This window comes from Pan paniscus, chromosome 15, assembly GCF_029289425.2.
Source record: "Pan paniscus chromosome 15, NHGRI_mPanPan1-v2.0_pri, whole genome shotgun sequence".
NCBI lineage: Eukaryota > Metazoa > Chordata > Mammalia > Primates > Hominidae > Pan > Pan paniscus.
Genome location: NC_073264.2, coordinates 89,202,217 through 89,226,023, shown reverse-complemented (window position 1 = coordinate 89,226,023; position 23,807 = coordinate 89,202,217). Strand labels below are relative to the sequence as shown.

The 23,807-nt window shown below is 38.4% G+C and overlaps 1 long non-coding RNA gene across 1 annotated transcript in view; it reads right to left on the bottom strand.

The window, feature by feature from the left end:
• Positions 1–612: 612 nt before the first annotated feature.
• Positions 613–23,807, bottom strand: part of LOC129393849 (uncharacterized) — a 61,503-nt gene continuing 38,308 nt past the window's right edge. The window contains exons 2-3 of the long non-coding RNA XR_008620951.2: positions 3,800–3,918; positions 613–1,130 (exon numbers count right to left, since the gene is read on the bottom strand). This is a non-coding gene — a long non-coding RNA (uncharacterized LOC129393849). The remainder of the gene's footprint in view (positions 1,131–3,799; positions 3,919–23,807) is intronic.

Sequence of the window (23,807 nt, the reverse complement as noted above, 5' to 3'; positions counted from 1 at the left end):
ATTATTTTCTCCTCATTATTCATTCTCTTTATATCCTATGAGTGTGAGGGGAAGTCTGAATTGTTTTCATAATAACCAAAGACATGGGATATTCAGTGTTTGAATGGGATATTCAATGTATGCCTTTTCTTTTCCTGTATATCATCAAAAGAAAATGGAATAAGCTTTGGACATGTACCCAAAGATATCTTTCAACTCTCACATCTAGTCTAAACATTGCACAGTCTTCTTCATAGGTGGTTGGCCAGCCTATCACTAAATGCCTTTGGATCAGTGGCTACTCTGGTTCAATCTGCTGTGACCAGAGTATTGGTTATGAACAAGTATGGAGACTGTAGTCTTCTTCATAGATTCTTCTCTAAGAATAGTAGCAGAAGACAGGGCATAGGAAGGTTTGGCGTGGGGAAAGATGGGTTGATTCACTCAAGGTTTCATGGGTTGAATATAATTTTTGCATAACCATTGATTTCTGAACACTTTTTAGTGACTCTAGGTGTTTAGAATTTGAATTAGGAGGTAACCAATTATAGTAGAAAAGAGGACTGGACTGGAAGTTCTAATCTGAGCTCCCTGACAAAGGAAGAGAGCGGGTCCCTGGTCTCTTTTCTTTCATTTTCTTTTCCTCCCTTATTTTCATTACAGGCGTACAGAAATTGATTAATTACAATCTTTAGTTCATGACTTACTCTTATTATTGATTTGTAAATGGCTTTCTTTTATTTGTTTAGTTACTTATTAGTAACTTACTACTGGTGAACTATATTTTAAAACAAAAGCTAAGATTTTTACAATAATCGATATCTCCTTGCATTAGTTTTTTTATTGCTGCATAACAAATTACCACAAATTTAGCAGTTTAAAATAATATCCATATATTTTCTCACAGGTTCTGTGGGTCAGGAGTTTGGAGAGAACTTAACTGGGTCTTCCACACCAGGTGTCACAAGGCTTAAATCATGGTGTTGGGCAGACTGTGATCTCATCTTGAGGCAGGACAAGGAAAGCTCCCTCAGTTGGTTGGCTGAATTTGTTTCCTTGAGGCTGTAGATGTGGAAGCTTGCATCTTCAAAGTCAGCATCATGTCCTTTGCAGGAACATGGATGAAGTTGGAGACCATTATCCTTAGAAAACTAACACAGGAACGGAGAACCAATACTGAATGTTCTCACTTGCAAGTGGGAGCCAAATGATGAGAACACATGGACACATAGAGGGGAACAACAGACACTGAGGCCTTCAGGAGGATGGAGAATGGGAGGAGGGAGAGGGTCAGGAAAAATAACTAAAAGATACTAGGCTTAATACCTAGGTGATGAAATAATCTGTACAACAAACCTCTGTGACACAATTTTACCTATATCACACCCCTGCATATATACCCCTGAACTTAAATTAAAAAGTTAAAAAAAAAAATCAGCAATGAAGAGAAAGAGTTTCTGCTGCTTTAAGTACCTGACTTCTAAACTCATTTTAAGGGCTCTCCTGATTAGGTAAGCCCCACCCAGGGTAATTTATCTTTTGATTATTTAAATCCAATTGTTAGGGACTTTAATTACATCTTCAAAATTCCTTCATCTTTACCATATAACAGGACTTAATTACAGAAGGGATACCCCATCACCTTTGTCACATTGTATTGGTTAGGAGAAAGTTACAGATCCCACCTACACTTAAGGGGAAGGGATTATACAAGAGTGTGGGTCACCTGGGGTCATTTAAGAATTCTGCCTGCCACACTACCCCTATGGAATTCCTCCAAATTCCCACACTCCTGACTCTCTCCCTCCAAATCTCGTCATTCCTTAGCTTTCCTTTCTCTATCAACTTATTTACCTTGAGATTTGCTTTTTAGTCAGTTGGTATTATACTGCTAAGATTCACCCATATTGACATATGTTTTTATAATCCATTCATTTAAACTCTACTTAATATTCCATTAAGTGAATTTTTATGCGATGAATTAATTCACTCTCATGTTGATGGACAGTTGAATTGTTTCTAGATTTTTTGCTACTGTGAAAATGCTGATGCAAACATTTTTGCACATGTCTCTTGTTGATGTATAATATATTTTGAGGATATATGTAGGAGTGAAATTTCTGGGTCACAGGATATATTAATTTCAACTTTAGTAGAGAATGTCAAATTTTTCTAAATTCACATTTCTATCAGCAACATACAGATCCTGAGGCTCTATTTTATCTCTTGGTATAGATTGATTTTTACATTTTTGCCTGAAAAAGCCATGGGAATTGGTACCCCATTCTGGCCTTAATTTCATTTCCCGGCTCCCTGATAACGTTCAACACCTCTTTGAATGTTTGCAAGCCATGTGTTTCATCTGCAGAACATCTGCCCATGGATTTCCCTATTTCTTATTGAATTGTTTGTCTTATTTTAATATTTATGTGTAGGCATTATTTAGACATTCAGCTTTACTTTTCTTGCCAGAAGTATAAAGGAATTGGGGAAGATGCTTGTTAAGTTCCTTCATCTGTAAATCGAGATAATCATTCTTGCCATGCTTACTTTTCAAAGCTGATGCAAAGATCAAATGAAAAAATATATGTGAAAGCACTCTGTACACTAAAAAGGAAGGAATGACTTGTTTTAGGGTAAATAAGCCTGATAACTTGTAAATATGGAAACATTCAACTTTGAATTGGGAGGCAATTTAGTGTGGTGATTAAACACACAGATGGTTGCACCAGACTACCTGGGTCCAAACCTTCACTCCAGCAGATACTAATGATGTGAACTTAGGTGATTTATGTAACCTTCATGTCCCAATTTCCTTATCTAACAAATGAGAGCTAGTCAAGTCTCTACCTCAAAGAGATTTTTTACAGGATTGAATGAATTAATGTATAGATAAGACTGAGAGCAGTATCTAGCAAATAATAAGCACTATATTAATACCTGTTGAGAATATTACTTGACTTGGATTTCCACAGTTCCTGCTGAATGTTCTGCTAATCAAATTGAGGACAGTTACTTCCACACACTCCCATACATGTACATTCTTTTCATATTGACCCATTTCTAACAGGTCAAAATAGTTCTTTTTTTCTTTCATGAATAACTCTTGAGTATGGAATTAGTGGCTGGTGGAAAAATATTAACTCAGGCCACTGAAGTATACATGTAGTAATAGAATACAAATAATACATTATATAATAATAATATATCATAGAATGTGTAATTCTGCCTCTAAGCTCTTATCCTGGTTTAATAGCTGGTGATCCTGTAAGGGGTATTGAATTACTTATTCCAGGCTGCATGAAGCATGACAACAAGGCATGATAGACCTTAAATTGCACTGCTTTGTTGAGCCTGAAATCACATTTGAGGCCATAGTTATTGTCCAAGTAAAATTGACTGCCAATTATTTGAATAAAGAGAAGTGGTATTGTCTTATATTAGTTATCTTTTTTTCTCATTAATGAAGTTCATTTGGGCCCATTTGTCTACCTTTTCTTTGTTCTTCTGCGACTTTCTTAAGACTACTGAATCCATAGATGGCTTTTATCCACTCCAGACAGATAGAAGGAGTCCGATTCTTCTAGTGAATGTATTTTTAGCAACAATTAAAGCTTATGTATCCTGCTTTTTGAATGCATCCTGCAGCCTTCAGAACCACCTGCATTCAGCCTTCAGGGACCTGGACTGCTTTGCTGATGGTTTAGCTATCAACGGAAGGCATAAACACTGCAGGTTGTGTGTAAGCTTGAGAGGGTAGATAATTATGCTAAACAAGAAATATTAATAATGCAGGATGTGCAAACAAAAACGCTCTTACCAATTTCAAGACATTATTCTTCCTTTCTTCTTCCTGCTCTCTGCCTCCCCACTCTCTTCTACTCATCTGAAGAACATAATAGTAGCAGAAGGTGGGGCTCCTCCAGCAGACACTGGATCCTAAAAAAGCAAGAGATGACAATGACAATAAAATTACCCATCCTGAGAAAGAGAAACACCATTTGTATCTGTCTTGGAGCTGGAATTTTATGAAAGGTTTGGAAACCATGGCAGTGCAGAAACTGGAAGAAATTAGACAAAACTGGTAAAGGCTCTCACGGAGAGTCCAGTCAAGTGTTAGGGTAGGGTCTTGTCAGAGACATCCTGGGTCACTTCCCTCCAGACCTGAACAAGGGGAGGCTTGGCATGTGGAGAGGTAAGGGTTGGGTCCACTGGGAGGACAAACTCTTTTTTCCTGCCATTGGAGTAAGAACGTCTGAATAAACATTATTCAGGAGGCCCTGTCAGCTGATCTAAACTTAGTTCTCTTAGGCTAAGCCCCCCAAAAGAGTCTTTCAAGATCATGGACAGGTATTCTGCTTATCTTTTGCTGTGTAACCAAATATCCCAAAACTTGTTGGCTTGAAATAATGACTTATGATTCTCTGTTGATGGTTGATGGGCTTGGCTTGGCAGTTCTTGTTGGGCTGTCTCACATGGTTGCACTTAGATAGCTGCAGGAGCTGGCGTCATCAGAAGGCCTAAATGAAATAGACATCAGCCTGGCCTCGGTACTCACATGTCCGGTCCCTAATGCCCTTCCATGTGACAAATATGGCACAGCATCGCCTCTGCCATGTTCTATTGTTCTAAACAGCGAAAGGCCAACCCAAATTCACCCAGAGATTGGAGTCACCTGTAGGTACTAAGAGGAACCCATTAGGAATAGGATGGGGGCTGTCTTTGGAGACAAACTACTACACAGATACCAACCCCTTGGGAAGTTTCCCAGGAAACATACCCACAGAGAAGCACTGGAGACCTTTAGTGCTGGGCCTAGCAGGAATTCCTTACTGGTGAACTACTTTTCAACCTGTGGCTCTCAGCTAAAACATTACTTTCCCTAGGATGGCTGTCCAAGGCTCTGTCATTAAATTAGGTTTTCCAGCATTTTGATTTTATAGCATTTATCACAGTTTGTAATGGCATATTTCTATGATTATTGATTTAACATATGTCTTCAACAGTGGACTGAACTCTCTGAGGACAGGTCCTCTGCTTTGCTTTTTTTTTTAATACTTTAAGTTTTAGGGTACATGTGCACAATGTGCAGGTTAGTTACATATGTATACATGCGCCATGCTGCTGCGCTGCACCCACTAACTCGTCATCTAGCATTAGGTATATCTCCCGATGCTATCCCTCCCCCCTCCCCCTGCCCCATAACAGTCCCCAGAGTGTGATGTTCCCCTTCCTGTGTCCATGTGTTCTCATTGTTCAGTTCCCACCTATGAGTGAGAATATGCGGTGTTTGGTTTTTTGTTCTTGCGATAGTTTACTGAGAATGATGATTTCTAATTTCATCCATATCCCTACAAAAGACATGAACTCATCATTTTTTATGGCTGCATAGTATTCCATGGTGTATATGTGCCACATTTTCTTAATCCAGTCTATCATTGTTGGACATTTGGGTTGGTTCCAAGTCTTTGCTATTGTGAATAGTGCCGCAATAAACATACGTGTGCATGTGTCTTTATAGCAGCATGATTTATAGTCGTTTGGGTATATACCCAGTAATGGGATGGCTGGGTCAAATGGTATTTCTAGTTCTAGATCCCTGAGGAATTGCCACACTGACTTCCACAATGGTTGAACTAGTTTACAGTCCCACCAACAGTGTAAAAGTGTTCCTATTTCTCCACATCCTCTCCAGGTGCTCTGCTTTGAGTGCTCCCCACTGATTCCCTGCACTTAGCTTGGTGCTGGCTCTCAGTAAGACAACAGGCAACAGTTATAGTGGAATGAAGACATAGGTGAGTGGTTAACATCAACATATCTGATCTTGCCAACCAGCTTCTATGGTTCGCGCAGAGATTTCTACAAAGAGGAGTCTCCCTTTCATTCACTGATTACGTTTTAAAATCAAAATTTACTGAGAGAGAGAATTTCAGAGCCTCATGGATTCCAGATCAAGAACACCTAGTTTAGGTGTTACAGCATAAAACATACTGCACTTATATTTTTAGTTATATTATTTTGGATTTATTTAGAATGGCTATGGAATGTCCTTCTTTGATGAGAAGATAAAAAACCTTCTACATCCTAGATGTTTATAATAACATAAAAGCTAGAGTTTGTGTCAGAAGAGCTAGCTTCTATAAGAGGTTGAAAAGTTCATAAAATATTCCAAGCGTCAGGGTCAGAGGTTAGGGTATTTTACTTTAGGACCCGTTTGCATTTCAGATCATGCTTGCATTTCGTGACAAATTAAATGTACCCTTGAATCTGCTCGGAACATATTTCATATGAGTATTTATCTGAATGTCAATAAAATACAGAGCAGTTGCAAAATCATCTAGCAAGGATGAAGTTTTATTGTTTCAGGTCAGTTAACCGTCACTCTGAGAGTAAAACAGTGAGCGCCTAATGCACTGAAGTGAGGAGTATGGCTTTTGTTCTAAATGAAGCTTTTGGAAGTTTTTCAGCTGGAGAAAGACAGGATCATACATTTTAAAGAAATATCCCAGGTGCTGAGTGGAGTTTAGACTATAGTTTATGAATGAAAGAAGAAGACTAGCCAAGAAGCTACTGCAATTGTCCAGGTGGGACATATAGGTAGCAGTCAAGACCAGAGGTGAATGACTAGAATAATGAAGGAATTTAAAATCATATCGTATTTATACTTAAAAAGCCAGGAGATGCTTAGATGTTTCAACTGGGAATATAAGAGATGCCTTCAAATATATGACAGCTGTCATGTAAAAGATGGATTAAAATTATTCTGAATTTCGAAAGGCAGAACCATGAGCGGAAACCACAGGGCATGAGATCCAGGCTCAGAATAATTTTATCTCTGAGCCACGCAAAGATGGAAGGGGCTGCCTGGGGAGGCCATGAGTTCCCATTCCCGACTCTGTTCCAGTAGGGACTAGAGGACCTCTCAGAGCAAATGTGGTGGGTCTAGGGAGGGACCGTGGGACCAGATGACACTTAGATGTCCTTTGGAGATTTGGGGAAATGTGGCAGTAATGAGAACGGTGGATATTCTCATTTTGGTGTTACACCACCAAGGTAGAGAAAATTAACAGTTATGTCACTCTTCTTGAAGCTTTTCAGACAAGGACTCCAGAGTATTTGGCACATAGCATATCCAAGGTGGTGTGCTGCTACTGTTGACCTATTTAGTAGAGATGAATAAGCTTTTCTTTTCACTTCTTGGCTACATTTCTCAGAATATTTTTCTTTAATCTTCTTTAGAGAGATGCAGTAGGGGAAGACTCTAAGATCTGGTTTAGAGAAACCTAGCTTGAAATTCTCTGTCCACATTGCTAATTGCATGAGTGTCAGCAAATTATTTAATGGCTCTGGGCCTCATTTAATCACCTATTAAATGGGGATAACACTACCTATTTCTACAGTTGTTGTAAGAACTAATCCATACAAAGTTCCTAGCATCCTGGAAGATTTTAATACATAGTAATTGTATGTAGATAAAAAACCCCAAAACAAAAACCATTTACTTATGCAAGCCAATGAAACTTTGTTATTATGTATACAAATTGGTAGGTACAAATCACAGTAAGTGAAGAGTTAACTGGCAAAAGGAAATGCTCACTGACTGAGTTGATGAAGTTCTAAACTTCAGGATATTATTTATTTTTTTCCTCTAATTTGATGCATCTTTAAAGATAACCATTTATACAAATTCTTAAACACTCTAAGAAATTAGCCACAGTTCAGAGGCAATAATGTATGATTCTCGGAGCTTTCTCCAGGCTAGTGCTGGGAAGCGGGAGGGAGTAATTGAGCCTCTGGGATGAGTGCACTTCTTCCTGTGGATACTGGGTGGGGGTGAAATTGGTCTTCAAATAAACATGATTCATGGCTTAGTGGAGAAACTGCAAAGTTCCCCATGAAAATGGAATAGCAAGTCAGTTCATTATACTGTAGTTATTGACATTGCAATCTGCTCCCAATGGAGGCAATTACAAATCCATTTAGGAAAGAGTGTGATTGGGGCTTTTGTTTGTATTCACCTAACCATTAGGTGCCTGGACAATGTTTTTCAAGTGAGACTCCTCCACCACCTTTGGGTTCTATTCATTTCTATATCTCTAGCACCTGTCACAGTTGCCTGGCACATTGATGGGTTTTGTTAATATTTGCTGATTCATTAGAAATTCCCTCATTATGCAGTCTCTGATGTGCTTTTGTCCACCCAGCACAGGATGCTCAGAAACTGCTTATAACATTACCTTTTTGTATATATGCATTATATGTGCCCCCTCACCCCAGAGGCTTTGGTTCTCACCTAGTACCAATCTTGAACGCACATCCTCCACAGCTCTTATATTTACAGTGAATGACCCATTCACACCAATGCAATAGTGTGCATAACCTGCTTATGCATGAGACTTTCCCTATTTTCTCAGAGTTTCTTGTAAAGCCCCAAAGCTGAAGAGAGCAGGCAAGTTCCCCCATATTTTTACTACAGTGTCAGGAAGCTGGCAGAGGTGCCTTCTATGGCTTTCTGGGTAATCTATTGATACTCTGACTATCACTACCGCCCACCACATCCTAACTATCCTATATAAAGTGAAGACATGACATTTGAAGGAAACTCACCTAATAGTTCATCGATGTGGGGGAATTTAGGCTTAGAGGGGAGTGCTGTGACATTGTCATCTCCAGACCCACATAACAGAGTTCCAAGAAAACTGTCATAGAGTTTAGAAGTGGGTGCTTCAAGAAGAGGAGGCTGTATCTCACTCTCTCTCTGGATGCTGGCTGAGCTCAGAAGCATGGCAGCCACTCTAGCTCTGCCACAGGGAGTGGAGGCAGAGAATTCCTGAAGGACTTGACTCCTTAACACTGGAGCTTAGAGTGATCCCTGCATATAGAGAATGGGGCATAATTACAACCTGCACGATTGTGGAGGTATGAGGATGGATGGTGCAGCCTGCAATGGCTGGGTTGAGAAAAAGGATAAGAGGGCCAGCATTTGGCAAGCATTTTCCTTGCCACAGGAGCTGGCCAGGCTTAAGTGATCTAGAAAGCATCTTCCTAAGAGGGCAGCACATGTGGGAGGGGACTCAACTGTGGAAAGTAACATGGTGGGGGGCAGGAGCTAAGAGATGGTCCAAAGAGAGCAACTGGAGAGCACACCATCCCCTCCAGGACCTGAACAGTAAGGCAGTTCCCACTGTGACTCTGAGAACTCAGACACATCTCACAAGAAGCCAGCATTTGAAAGTGGGCAACACAGAAGGGCCACCTAGTGTCAGCCAAGGGAGAAAGATAACAGTGACTATCTAAGGGGGAAAAGAGACTTTTGCCTCTTCCTCTAATCCCTCTTCATGCACTGACCCCAAAAAGGGCAGAAGAGAGGGAAGAAGGTGGAAGAACAGGTCATGCTCAACCTCTACTTCAAGTCCCAAGCCAAGTTCAAGCCTGACTGGAGAAGGAGTGGGCAGTGGAGGAAGGTAGTGAGGAGAAAAGAAAGGGAAAGGGCCTGAAATTAGATGTGAGGTTCAAGTTTTATTTTAGATTAGACAGAATGTTAGAGTATGTAAAAATCTCCTTTAGAAAGGAGATTGTAAAAAAACAAAAGGGATTAGATAATCACTGCATCTACCTGGGATGTCATTAAAAGGTAGAGAAAGGCGATCCATCAGAATATGCAGAAAGCAGTGGAAAGAGAAAAATAAAACTATTACTGTTTGTATTCTTACTAAGTTCAGACTATTCATTAAAATGCTTCCATGTACGATGTAGATGTCACTGAAGAATTCGTAGGTGATATGGAAGTGGGACTTATATCTCCCAGGGCCCACTTACATCACACCTCAGCAGCCTCATTAGATGTGCTTTTCCCTTCTGAATCTCACCAGCTCTGTGGAGCTGGTGGGTTACTCTCCCTCATGGTGCTCATTGTCTCCTCTCTGGATGCAAACTTGCATACCCCTCCTCAGAACGCACTTTAGTGAGACCCCATGTGAAGAGCATGGCATTGAGGTCACTGTGCATGGGAAGGCTGCTTACATTCATGTACACTCACCCTTCTTCCAAGAATGTCAGTAGCCAGGTTTAGAGATTGAGCGTGGTCTAATAGAAGACACTTTCATTTAGGCTAATTAAAGCAGGTATTGTGCTCAGAAAAGAAATCAAAGACAACTTCTTAGAGTAATCCTGGGTTCTCACTGAAAAATGCAGTATGATCTCTTGGGTGTTAGATACGGAAGGCTCACAAGATGTTTGGTATGTGCTGTTTAATACCCTGCTTCCAACATTCAGGCGAATTTCCTATTTGGGGACATTGTCTCCACCTAATTGAAAATTGCTGAGCTCTTACATTATTACCCAGATGGTTTTATAAAATGGTTTTGAGTTCTCATTTGCTTTTAGTAGATGAGTTCATTTGGAAAAGAAAATTTAAACACAATATTAGCAAATGAAAATGACAGTGATAGGTCTTTTTTGTGTGGGAATCACAAGAGGACAGGAAATGATGCAATTAAAAGCATCCTTTGAGATGGCTTTTCCATGGTAAGATTGTGGTAGAAGCTAAGGAGTTACGGCACTTAATATTTCCACGTTGTAATGGCCTTTTGACTGTCTATACTTCAGCAGTCTGTCCAAGTGTGCAAATTTTGAAGACAGGGACATTTAATCTACCTGCAATCCTGTTGATTACGTCTCCAAAATATATTTTCAATCAATTCTCTTCTCTCTCTCTTTTTTTTTTTTTTTGTAGTTGGAGTTTGGCTCTTGTTGCCCAGGCTGGAGTGCAGTGGCAAGATCTCGGCTCACTGCAACATCTGCCTCCCGGGTTCAAGCAATTCTCCTGCCTCAGCCTCCCAAGTAGCTGGGATTACAGGCATATGCCACCACGCCCGGCTAATTTTTGTACTGACATCAAGTGATCCACCTGCCTCAGCCTCCCAAAGTGCTGGATTTACAGGCGTGAGCCACTGTGTCCAGCCCAATTCTTTTATCTTTACCTCCATTGCCACTACTTTAGTCTGGGCTCCTAATTGTCTCTTTGCTTCAGTCCATTCCACTAATAGTAGCTGATGTGATATTAGAAAGCTAATGGAGGACTTACGACTTAAAATAGTGAATTGAAATGAGCTCACAGGATCTCTATTCTCCAATACTTAATAAATAGGGGGCAGGGGAGAGTACAAACCAGCCAAAAATATATCAACAATTTGATTGAATAAACTTAGACAAAATCCTCTCGCTCTGTCTGCATCTCTCCATATTTGGGAGAATTGGTGTAAAGGCCCAGGCTTTTGCTGCCTCACCAGAATGGCTTCTAGGGGATAGCTACTGGGTTAGAAGCAGGGTTAGGCTAAGTCCTCCCCTCCTTTCCACACTAGAACCTCTCTTCTCATTTTTTGGTGGATAAAAAAGTTCCTCTCTGTGGTGGCCATGAGAATGTGCCTCTCAGATCTCCAACTGTAGGGACCAAGGGCTCCAGCTGCTTGGCTGTGAAATCCATCACTGAGTTTGTGTCAAATCCGTGTTTCCCAGCTATTGGCTGTGCCCGGCAGCGACATTGAAGCAGACCCATTTCTGAGAGATGCAAGACTCCACTGATGGGCAATTTTGGCTCGAGAGCTCTGCAATGGCCTTGTCCAACTTTCCTTAGACTGCATAGCAATCTAGCAAGCTTCTACCTAGCCTTCCTTCCTTCTCTCTCTTCTTTACTCAAAGTCAGACCTACATCACAGTCTAATGGTTCTCTCAGCCTTTCCTGGCAGTCTCCAATTTCTTTCATAGACATTCCCCTAATAACTTTCTTGCACATTTAGTCTTGTCTTGATGCCTGCTTCTCGGAGGACCCAAACTGATACACTGGCACAGAGAAGATGTTTAATAAAAGTATTCAAGAAATGAATGACCTTATTGAAGGAATTTAAAAGTCTTTTCATTAAATGTTTTTCAAGTTAATAAACTTTTTTTTCAAAGAGTAGTTTTAGGTTCACAGAAAATTTGTGTAGAAAGTACAGAGAGTTCCCACGTACCCCATTACCTCCACACATTCACAAGCTCCCCCACTGTGGACATCCTACACCACAGTGGTACCTTTTTTACAATTGACGAAACTATATTGACATATCATTGTCACCCAAAGTCCATAGATTACATTAGCATTTACTTTCGGTTTTGTACATTTTATGGGTTTGGACAAATGTATAATGATATGTATTCCTCATTGTGGTATCATACAGAATAGTTTCACTACCCTAAAAATTTTCTGTGCTTTATGTATTCATCCCTCCCTCCCTGTAGCCCCTGGCAACCACTAATATTTTTACTGCCTCCATAGTTTTGCCTTTTCCAGAATGTCATATAGTTGGAATCACACAGTTTACAGCCTTTTTAGATTGTGTCCTTTCCCTTAGTAATATGCATTTAAATTTCCTCCATGCCTTTTTATGGTTTGATAGCTAATTTATTTTTAGCTCTGAATAGTATTCCATTGTCTAGATGTATCGTAGCTTAGTTGTTCATTCACCTAGTGAAGGACATCTTGGTTGCTCCCAAGGTTTGGCAATCATTAACAAAGCTGTTATAAATATCCAAGTGCAGGTTTTTGTGTGAACATAAGCCTTCAATCATTTGGGTAAAAAAATACGATTGATTGATGGATTGTATAGTAAGAGTATGTTTAGTTTTGTAAGAAACTGCCAAATTGTCTTCCAAAGTGGTTGTATTATTTTGCATTTTCACCAGCAATGAGTGGGAGTTCCTGTTCTTTCACATCCTCCCCAGCATTTGACGTTGTCAGTGTTTTGGATTTTGGCCATTCTAATAGGTGTGCAGTGGTATCTCATTGCTTTAATTTGCAATTCCCTAATGGCATTTGATGTTGAACATTTTTTTCATATGTTTACTTTAATATCTTCTTTGGTGAGGTGTCTGTTCAGGTATTTTGCTTATTTTAAAATCAACTAGTTTTTTTTTCTTATTGCTGAATTTAGCTCTTTGTATATTTTGGATACTAGTCCTTTATAAGATGTGTGTCTCACAAATATTTTCTCCTAGTCTCTGGCTAGTCTTCTCATTCTCTTGATATTGTCTTTTGCAGAGCAGAAGTTCTCAATTTCAAAGAAGTCCAGCTTATCGAATATTTATTTTATGGGTCATGCCTTTCGTGTTGTATTTAAAAAGTCATTGTCACATCCAAGTTCGCCTAGATTTTCTCCTATGTTATCTTCTAGGAATTCTACAGTTTTGAATTTAAGTCTTTTATATATTTTGAATTAATTTTTGAGAAGAGTGTAAGGTCTGTGTCTCTGTTTTTTTATGTGGATGTCTAGTTGTTCTAATACCATTCATTGAAACACAATATTTTTTCCCATTGAATAGCCATTGCTCCTTTGTTAAAGCTAGTTGGCTATACTCATGCAGTTCAATTTTGGGGCTCTCTACTCATCCCATTAATTGTTGTTGTTGTTGTTGTTTTGCTCTAATTTTTCATCAATACCACATGGTCTTTATTACTGTAGCTTTAATTACTGTGTTTTAATTACTGTAGTAAATATAGAAGTCAGGTACTGTCAGTCTTCTGACTTTGTTTTGCTTCTACAATATTGAGTTGGCTCTTCTGAGTCTTTTGACTCTCCATATACATTTTAGATTCAATTTGTTGATATTTATAAAATATCTTGCTGAGATTTTAATTGAGATTGCATTAAATCTCTAATTCAACTTGGGTAAAATTGACATATTGACAATATTAAGTCTTCTGTCCATGAACATAGAATATGTCTTTATTTACTTTGTTCTGCTTTGGTATCTTTCATTAGAGTTTTTTAGTTTTCCACAGACAGATACTGTATATATTTTGCTGTATTTATATCTAAGAATTTTTGTGAGGATGCTGATGTAAATGGTAATATGTTTTTAATTTCAAATTTCATTCATTCATTGCTGGTATAAAGGAAAGTGATTGGCTTTTATATATTAGCTTCTATCCTGCAAACTTTGTATAATTGTTTATTAGTTTTGTCAATTATTTGGAATTTTCTATATAGACAATCATTTCACCTGTAAACAGAAGCAGATTTATTTCTTCCTTCCTCATTGATATAACTTTATTTATTTTCTTGTCTCATTACATTAGCTAGAACTTCTGGTATCATGTTGAAAAGCAGTAGTCAGCAGGACATCCTTGTCGTGATTCTGATCTTATCAGGAAAGCTTTGAGTTTCTCACCATTAAACATGATGTTAGTTGTAGGCTTTTTTTTTTTAGTAGATTTTATTTATCAAATTGAGGAAGTCCCCCTCTATTTCTAGCATGCTGAGATTTTTAAAAAATCATAAATGGATATTGGATTTTGTTAAATGCTTTTTCTACATCTATTGATATGATAATGTGATTTTTCTTCTTTAGCCTCTTGATGTGATGGATTATATTAATTCATTTTCAAATGTTGAACTAGCCTAACATACCTGAGATAAATTCCACTTGGTAGTGGTATACAATTATTTTAACACATTTTTGGATTTGACTTACTAAGTCTTTGTTGAAGATTTTTGCATCTCATCTCTCATGTTCATAAAATACATTTATCTATAGTTTATTTTCTTAAAATGTCTCTGTCTGGTTTTGATATTAGGGTAATGCTGGCCTTGTAGAATGAATTAGGATGGATACCCTCTGCTTTTTTTGGGAAGAGATTGTAGAGAATTGGCATAGTGTCTTCTTTAAATGTTTGGTAGATTTTACCAGTGATTGCTCTGGGACTGGTGCTGTCTGTTTTGGGAAGTTATTGATCATTGATTTATTTTCTTTAACAGATGTAGGGCTATTTAGATTGTCTTTTTTTTCTTGTTTGAGTTTTGGTATATTCTATTTTTCAAGGAATTTGTCAATTTTATCTAGGTATCACAGTAGTGGCCATAGGGTTGTTTATACTATTCCTTATTATCTTTTTAATGTCTATGAGTTCTGTAGTGATGTTCCCGCTTTCATTCCTGATATTAGCAATTTGTGTCTTCTCTTCTACTCTTGGTGCCTGGCTAGAGGCTTATCAATTTTATTTATCTTTCCAAAGAACTAGTTTTAGTTTTATTGATTTTCTATATTGAGTTCCTGTTTTCAATTTTATTGATTTCTGCTCTTTTATTTATTTCTGTTTAATTTGAATTTAAGCTGCTTTTCTTATTTTGGTATCCTAAGGTGGAAGCATAAACTATCGATTTTAGATACTTTTTATTTTCTAATATAGGCATTCAATGCCATAAATTTCTCTCTAAGCACTGCTTTTGCTGCATCCTGCAAATTTTGATAAGTTGTATTTTCATTTAGTTCCAAATTAAAAAATTGAGATTTCTTTTTTGAGGCATGTGTTATTTAGAAGTGCAGTTTAATCTTCAATTATCTTGGGATTTTGCAGCTGTCTTTCTGTTACTGATTTCAAGTTTAATTTCACTGTAGTCTGGAAGTAGATGTTTTATGATATTTATCTTTAAAAATTTGTTAAGGCATGTTTTATGACCCCAAATGTGGTCTATCCTGGTTAATGTTCCATGTGAGCTTGAGAAGAATGCGTAACCTGCTGTTGTTGGATGAAGTAGTCTATAAATTTCAATTATATCCAGTTGATTGATGGTGCTGTTGAGTTCAACAATGTGCTTACTGATTTTCTGCCTGAATCAGTCCATTTCTAATAAGACATGTTAAAATGTCTAACCCTAACAGTGGATTCACCCATTTCTCCTTACAGTTTTATCAGTTTTTACCTCACATATTTTGATACTCTGTTGTTAAGTGCATACATATTGAGGATTATTATGTTTCCATGAAGTATTTACCTCCTTTATCATTATGTAATACCTCTATTCCTTCTTGATAACATTCCTTGCTCTAAAGTCTGCTCTGTCTGAAACTAGTATAGTTACTTCCTCTTTTTTTAAATTAGTGTTAGCATATTATATTTTCCCCCATCACTTTTAATCTCCATGTGTCTTTATATTTAAAGTGGGTTTCTTCTAGACAGCATATAATTTGGTCTTGTTTTTGATCCACTCTAAAAATCTCTGTCTTTTAATTGGTATATTTCTATCATTAACATTTAAAATGATTATTGATATAGTTTGATTAATATATATCATATTCATTAATATTTTTATTTGTGTTTTTGTTCTTTCTTCCTAGTTTGCCTTCCACACTTTTTCTGCCTTTTGTGGTTTTAATTGAGCATTGTATGAGATTCAATTTTATCTCCTTTCTTAGCATATCACTTATGGTCAATTATGGTTTTTGTTTGTTTGTTTGACCTTGCGCTCCCCCAGGCTGGAGTGCAGTGGTGTGATTATAGCTCACTGCAGCCTTGAACTCCTGGGCTCAAGTGATCCTCTCACCATGGCCTCCCAAAACACTAGGATTACAGGTGTGAGCCATCCTACCTGGCCCCTATGCTTTTCAAAAAAAACTATTTTTAGTGCTTGCCCTGGAGTTTGCAACGTACATATATAATCCAACCCCACTTTCAAGTAACACTACACCCCTACACAGGTAGTGCAAGTACCTTATAATAACGACAGCGAAATATTCCTAATTCCTCTCTCCTGTCCTTTGTAACTTGTCATTCATTTCACTTACACATAAACATACACACACGAGCATATGTAATCAAACACATTTTTGTTATTATTTTGAACAAACTGCTATCTATTAGATCCATTAAGATTAAGAAACATAAATGTTTTCATTTTATCTAAACTTATTTCTTCTCTGATGCTTTTTTTTTGTAGGTCTGAGTTTCTGACTTACATTATTTTTCTTCTCTCTGAAAAACTTCTAACATTTCTTGCAAGCAGATCTACTGGAAACAAATTCCCTCAAATTTTGTTTGCCTGAGAAAGTCTTTATTTCTCATTCACTTTTGAAGGATAATTTCATGGGATACAGAATCCTAAGTTGGTGGACTTTTTTTTTTTTTTTTGGTTCTAAACACTTTAAATATTTCCTTCCGCTCTCTTGCTTGCATGGTTTCTAAAAAGAAGTCAAATATAATTATTATTTTTGCTTCTTTATAGGTAAGATTTTTTTTCCTCTGACTTCTTCCATGATTTTTTCTTTATCTTTGATTTTCTGAAGTTTGAATATGATGTACCGAGGTGTACTTTATTTTGGCATTTACCTGGCTTGATCGTCTCTGAACTTTCTGTATCTGTTGATTAGGTGTCTGACATTAATTTGGGAGTTTCTCAGTCATTATTGCTTCAAATACTTTTTTCTGTACCTTTCTCTTTTTATTCTCCTTCTGGTGTTACCAGTATGTGTAGTTTATACCATTTGTAGTTTTCTCATAGTTCTTGGCTATTTGGTCCTATTTTTTCTCAATCTTTTTTTCTCTTTGCATTTTAGTTTTAAAAGTTTCTGTTGTCATATCCTCAAACTCGGAGATCCTTTTTCATTTTTTTTTTACCTTTTATTTTGGAATTGGGGGTACTTGAGCAGGTTTGTTACAAAGATATATTGTATGATGCTGAGGATTAGAGTATGAATGTACTCCAGGTAGTGAGCATAGTATGCAATAGGTAGTTTTTCAGCCCTTGCCTCCCTCCCTCTCTCCCCTCTCTGGTAGTTCCCAGTATCTATTTTTCCTGTCTTTATGTCCATGTACACCCAATGTTTAACAGCAGAGATTCTTTCCTCAGTCATGTTTAGGTTTCTAATGAACCCATCAAAGACATTTTTTATTTCTGTTACATTGTATTTCATCTCCAGCATTTTGTTTCATTCCTTCTCGGAATTTTTATCTTTTTACTTACATCATCCATCTGTTTTTTCATGTTGTCTACTTTTGCATTAAAGCCTTTAGCATATTAATCATAGTTATTTTAATTTCCTAGTCTGATAATGCCAGTATTTCTGTACATCTGACTCTAGTTCTGATGCTTGTTTAGACTCTTCAAACTATGTTTTCTTTAGCCTTGTAATTTTTCAATGAAAGGTGGTGTCTTTGTTCATTTTTCATTGTTGTAACAGAACACCTGAGACAGGGTAGTTTATTTTGAAAAGAGGTTTATTTGGCTCATGATTCTGGTGGCTGGGAAGTTCAAAATTGGGCAACTACATCTGGTGACGGCCTTAGGCCACTTCAACTAACAGTGAAAAATGGAAGTGAAAAATGGAGCTAGTGTATGCTAAGACATTGCATGGTAAAAGAGGAAGTTGGAGTGAAGGAGTGGTAAAAGGTGCCAGCATCTTTAATAACCAGCTGTTTTGGGAACTATTAGAAGGAGAACACACTCAGCCCCAAGGGAGGTCATTCATCTATTCATGAAGGATCCTTCCTTATGACTCAAACACCTCCCACCAGGCTCCACCTCAAAACACTGCTACATTGGGGATCAAATTTTAACATGAGGTTTGGAGAGGACAAACATGAAAACCATAGCAGGTGAACATGATGTGTACTGGGTAAGAAGAATTGTGGTAAACAGGCCTTTAGTAATGCACTGGCAAGGTGTTGGGGAGTGGGAAGCATTCCATAGTCCTATGGCTAGGTCTCAGTCTTTTGGTAAGCCTGTGCCCTGAACTGGAGAGCACATAGTCTCTCTAGCAGGATAGTCTGATTTCTTACATGCATCCTCAGAGCTCTAAGAATAAGTAATTACAGAAATAGAACACTGAAGTTACTAGTCTCTTAAGACCTGGGCCAGCAAACTGGTACAACATCATTTCCTTTATATTCCATTAGATAATCAGAGAACCAACCTGGATTTAAGAGAAGGAGACATAGAATCCATCTTTCAGTGGGAGGAGTGTCAAATGAATTTGTGGTCATCTTAATCTGCCATGACTCATAGTATAGATCGGATACTATGCAATAGATAGTATAGATTGTTAGGAGCTTAAGCTCTGAAGATGGAGAGTATTTTGGCTTCAGAACTTACTACCTGGATAGACACATTACTTAAACTAATTCTACATCTCAATTTCTTTGTCTGAAAAATGAAATAAAAATGACTATACCTTATGATGTTAAAACAATATTTCTCTGCTTCTCATTTTTGAATTACATTACAAAAACTATAAAAGGAATCAGACTCCAGAAAAGGGAGAACAGGGAAAACAACCCAACTTGCCATATAAATATATGTATTGAAATTCCATTTTGTTCTTTACACCAGGCTAATTATTTTATTTGTGTTTATGTTTTATGTGTGCTAATTATTTTGTGTGTTTATTTATATTTTCTCATTAATCCTTACAATAACTCTGAAATGTACCAATTGTTCACATTTTTAAAATGAGAAAAATCTAAGGCTCTGAGACATTAAAATGAGTCTAATATCACACAGATAGCATAATTGTTCCAACTGGAGATGTTTTACTAGCTTCAGCTTTCTTTTGTGAAATATCTACCTCTCCCTAAGACCTACTTTTCCCTGTTGCACACAATGAAGTGTTTCAATATCATCCCTATAAGCCAAGTGAAAATTGTGTGAACTGGTAAGGCAAGACATTGTAATAAAACAAATAGCAATTTTCTGTGATATTTCAGTACATTAGAACTGTTTCAAGCCTACAAGTTTATTTGTTGATTACTTTTATCTTAGGCCAGTGATTCCTAGTCTTTTAAGAATTTCGATGTTCTATTTATTTCATAGGCAAGGCACCCTGGGAGGAGACAGATTTTCACAAGGTTTGGAAAATAAACTTCTTCTAGTACATAGACAAAAATTGATTATTTTGCCAGTCTTTTATGGTAAGTAAACTGGTTTTTTATTTACACTGGTGTTACAAATGTTGTTTTTAAATAAACTTGAGGGAAAATCTGAGTTGACTTGAAGGAAACAAATAATAGGAAGATGGTGAGTACATATGGTACAGATTGAGAATTACGAAGTACTGAAATCTGGAAAATACTGGTGCAATGAATATATATATCTACTAGATAGTGGGTATCAGGGTAGATACAAAGCCCTGGATATAGGTAGACATAGATATGGAGACATATTGTGTATAGAGAGAGTCATGTTTAGTCCTGACAGCTATAGTGTGACTTTGAGCAACTCACATAATGTCCATTATAAACATGTCTTCTCATTTGCAAAATTAAATATTGAATTTAATTTTTCCTGAGAATTCTTTTGCTCCAAGATTTTGTGACATTGCACTTCTTTTCCCAACAAACCAATCTCTTATCAGGAATGAAAACTAAATTTGGAATACATTTTATGTGTTTGAAGGAAGTACAGAAGGCAAGACTTTAAACTCATCATGCTTTCCAAAAATAACATTTTTAATAACTTCTAGAGAGTTATTAGAGGGAATAATTTCTGTCAGCATTATTAATTCCTCATCATAATTATATTTTCAGCCAATTTCATCAAACATGAACCTTATTATTATGTATCATCATCATTTATTGGAATACATCATCAAAGACTGTCCAAATCCTCTATCATTACACTTCCAGTAATACTGTTGTGTAGTACATTCAGGAAAATACTCAAAGTTCATGAGAAAGAATCTGAAGGAAACATCCTGAATACAGAGACATTTTCCTGTGGAAGCCAGGCAGTCACTGATGTACTCAATCAATTCTAAAGTAGCATCTCTCACGGTCAAGGACTTTGGAGTCGATGTTCTCCAAAGTGGACAGATCCTGAATTACTGGGAGCTTTTACTCAATTCATGCCCCAACCGTTGAACATTCTGTTAAAAGAGGCTAAGGATAGGAGACGAAACAAAAGCCTGCAGGAAAGGAACTCCACCTTGCTCAGACTTGGGGTGACCTTTTGGCCATGGCACCAGCCTTGGAGACTGGACCTGCTTTCCCATCTTGAAACTTAGAGGCAGTACAATGGTGGGTTTTTGAGATGAAAAGGACTGACTATCAGATGGAGGCACTGTGGACCACAGAAGTTAAGTGACTTGCTCAAGATTACTAGGACCTAAGTTACTGGACTCTTGTTAGCCTAACTTTGCAATCCTTACTCTGAGTTTTCAGTAGGAATTAGATCCTAGAAAGTTATATCTTTGCTGTCTTCCCTCAGCCTTCCTGGGACACACCAATATGGCATGGGTAGCAGCCAGTTACAAAGTTTTGCTGACACTTGAGGTCTACCCAGTTGGTCATTGATGTTACTACCTCTTTATTTGCTCAAGAGTTCTTAGAGGAGCAATTGTATCCCATGCTCAGAATTACTAAGGGATATAAATAGAGGGCAGTCTGAGCACTGGCCCTAATGTCTGCAGAAAGTACAGAGCTGTCCCACATGACACAGCTGGCTGACATCCACTTGACTCAGCAGCCCCAATATCTCTCCTTGGGTGACACACTGGCCTCACCATTCTAGCAACTGCAACAGGATGGGGTTTCTTGGGGAGGGTGGGAAAGGCTCTGATAATACTTGCAGTCAGAGCTGTGTCTTCTTCTGGTGCCTTTGGTATTTTACCCTAATGGTGCGTCCCCTTGTGTTTAAGAGACCACCAATTGGGATCACTACTTTTGATTTTGGCAAACCTGCGTGTGGCACATACAGAAGAAATAAGTCAACTGCTGAGATGAAGACCCAAGCCCTTGGTATCTGGTTGGGGTCATAGAGGAGCCCATGTATGGGCTTCAGGATGGGCAGACTTACTTGCTTACTGGATATGGTAGGCTGAATAATGGTCCCTAAATATGTTCATTTTAGAATCCCCAGAACCTCTGAATATGTTACTTTGCCCGGTAAGGGGATTCTGCAGATGTGACTAAGTGAAGGATCTTGAGATGCGGATGTTATCCAGGATTATCCTGGTGGGCCCCGTGTAACCACAAGAATCCAAATAAGAGGGACACAGAGGAGTCAGAGTCAGAGGAAAAGGCAATGGGCAATGTGATGACTGCAGCAGATATTGGAGTGAGGAGTTTTGAAGATGAAGGAAGGGGTCATAAGTCGAGGAACACAGGCAGCCACTATGACCTGTAAAAGACAAGGAAATGAATTCTCCCCCTCAGAGCCTCCAGATAAAATGGAACCCTGATGATTTCTTCACTTTAGCCCTGTGAAAGTGATTTCAGACTTCCCATCTCCAGAAATGTAAGAGAATAAATCTGTGCTGTTTTAGGCCACTAAGTTTATAGTAATTGTTACAGCAGCAACAACAAAAACCAAACACACTGGACTTAGCACCATGTGTGGTACACAGTGAACCTCCAGAAGGACTTGTTGAAAGCCACTTTGAGACTTGATCTCCTTGTGCTAGTTGCATGAGTGTGAGCAAGCTGCCGAAGTGGCTGTATCAGAAGAATTGGGAATGTCCTTCCAATTGCACAGGCTATCAAATGAAGGACTGCAAAGTAAAACGCATTGTGAAAGTTAGAAAATTCTGTACAAATGTGAGGCTATCTGATTGTGGCAGCTAAGCACTACTCCCCTGCCTGCTCCATGCCCCATAGGAGACAAGGGCTTCGGTGGTTCCTTTTAGAGAGAAAAACTATAAATGGTCAGCTCCTGAACCTAATCACTTGTGGGCTACAATCTCTGCAATACTGGTTATTGGGTGATGAGCCCTCCTAAATATCTTCCTACCCTAGATTTTCTAAGAGTTTCTACATCTGTTGTTTATTTCACAAATAATAGCTGAGTATTCACCCAATTATTGACCCATTGCCCATTCATGCCTTTATTCCTGCAATCAAGAAATGTTAATTGAGCACCTAATAGCATGATGATAAGCTCTAGATATACATCAATGAGTCAGACATGGTCGCTGCCCTCCAGGAACTCAGTCTACTGGGGGAGGCAGTCACAGAACAATATCCATGCAATGAAGTGTCACAGGGTGATATGATAGAGAAAAATACAGAGCATTCTAGAGCAGGGAGGACTGGTTTTATTCAAAAAACCTTACCATGTGGTCGAAGATGAACGAGGTCAATGGTCTCACCCGCTTGTGACTCATATATTACATGACTGCCAATAAATATTGCTTCTAAAGGTTTTTCTCATAGGGTAGCTGAGTGTGAGAGAGATAATCTGACAGGAAAGTCTGCACACAGCAAAAACCATGATAATCTTGTTGTCTAGAGACTCAGTGGTTTAAACTCTTCGCAATGACCTTTCTCACCAAGGCAACTACCTACTGAAAAAATAGCTTTCTCATTACTGCTGCCCAAAGTATCTTTTAAAAGCTATTTTAGTTCTATGTGGATGGCATGTTCACTTGGACCAAGTGCTGGCTTTGTTCTTCTCTGTTTCTTTTTGTTGTTGTTGTTGTTGTTGTTGAGATGCAGTCTCACTCTGTTACCCAGGCTGGAGTGCAATGGCCTGATCTTGGCTCACCGCAACCTCCGCCTCCCGGGTTCAAGTGATTCTCCTGCTTCAGCCTCCCAAGTAGCTGGGATTGCAGGCATGTGCCACCACGCCCAGCTAATTTTTGTATTTTTAGTAGAGACGGGGTTTCACCATGTTGGTCAGGCTGGTCTCAAATTCCTAACCTCAAGTGATCCGCCCGCCTTGGCCTCCCAAAGTGCTGGGATTCCAGGCGTGAGCCACTGTCCCCAGCCTGTCCTCCTCTATTTCAAGGCACCCTTGAAGCTTTCTCTTTTTCCAGCCTTTCCTTATTCCTTCACTTTTAAACTAGTTTAATCAAATAATGACTTTATTGGCCCATGAAATTAAGAAGGGCATGGGTGGAGCTGGCCTCTGACATGTGGAAACAGGGTCTGGAATGCTGTGGACGCTGTTCTCCACCCACCTCTCCCCACCCCATTTCTCATCTCCGTTTTTCTCTGCTGGTAACTTCATTTTTTTCTCCTGCAGATGTGCTTTCTTTCTGCAGGGGTAAACACTATCACGAATAGCTTGGGTCTTACTGTATTT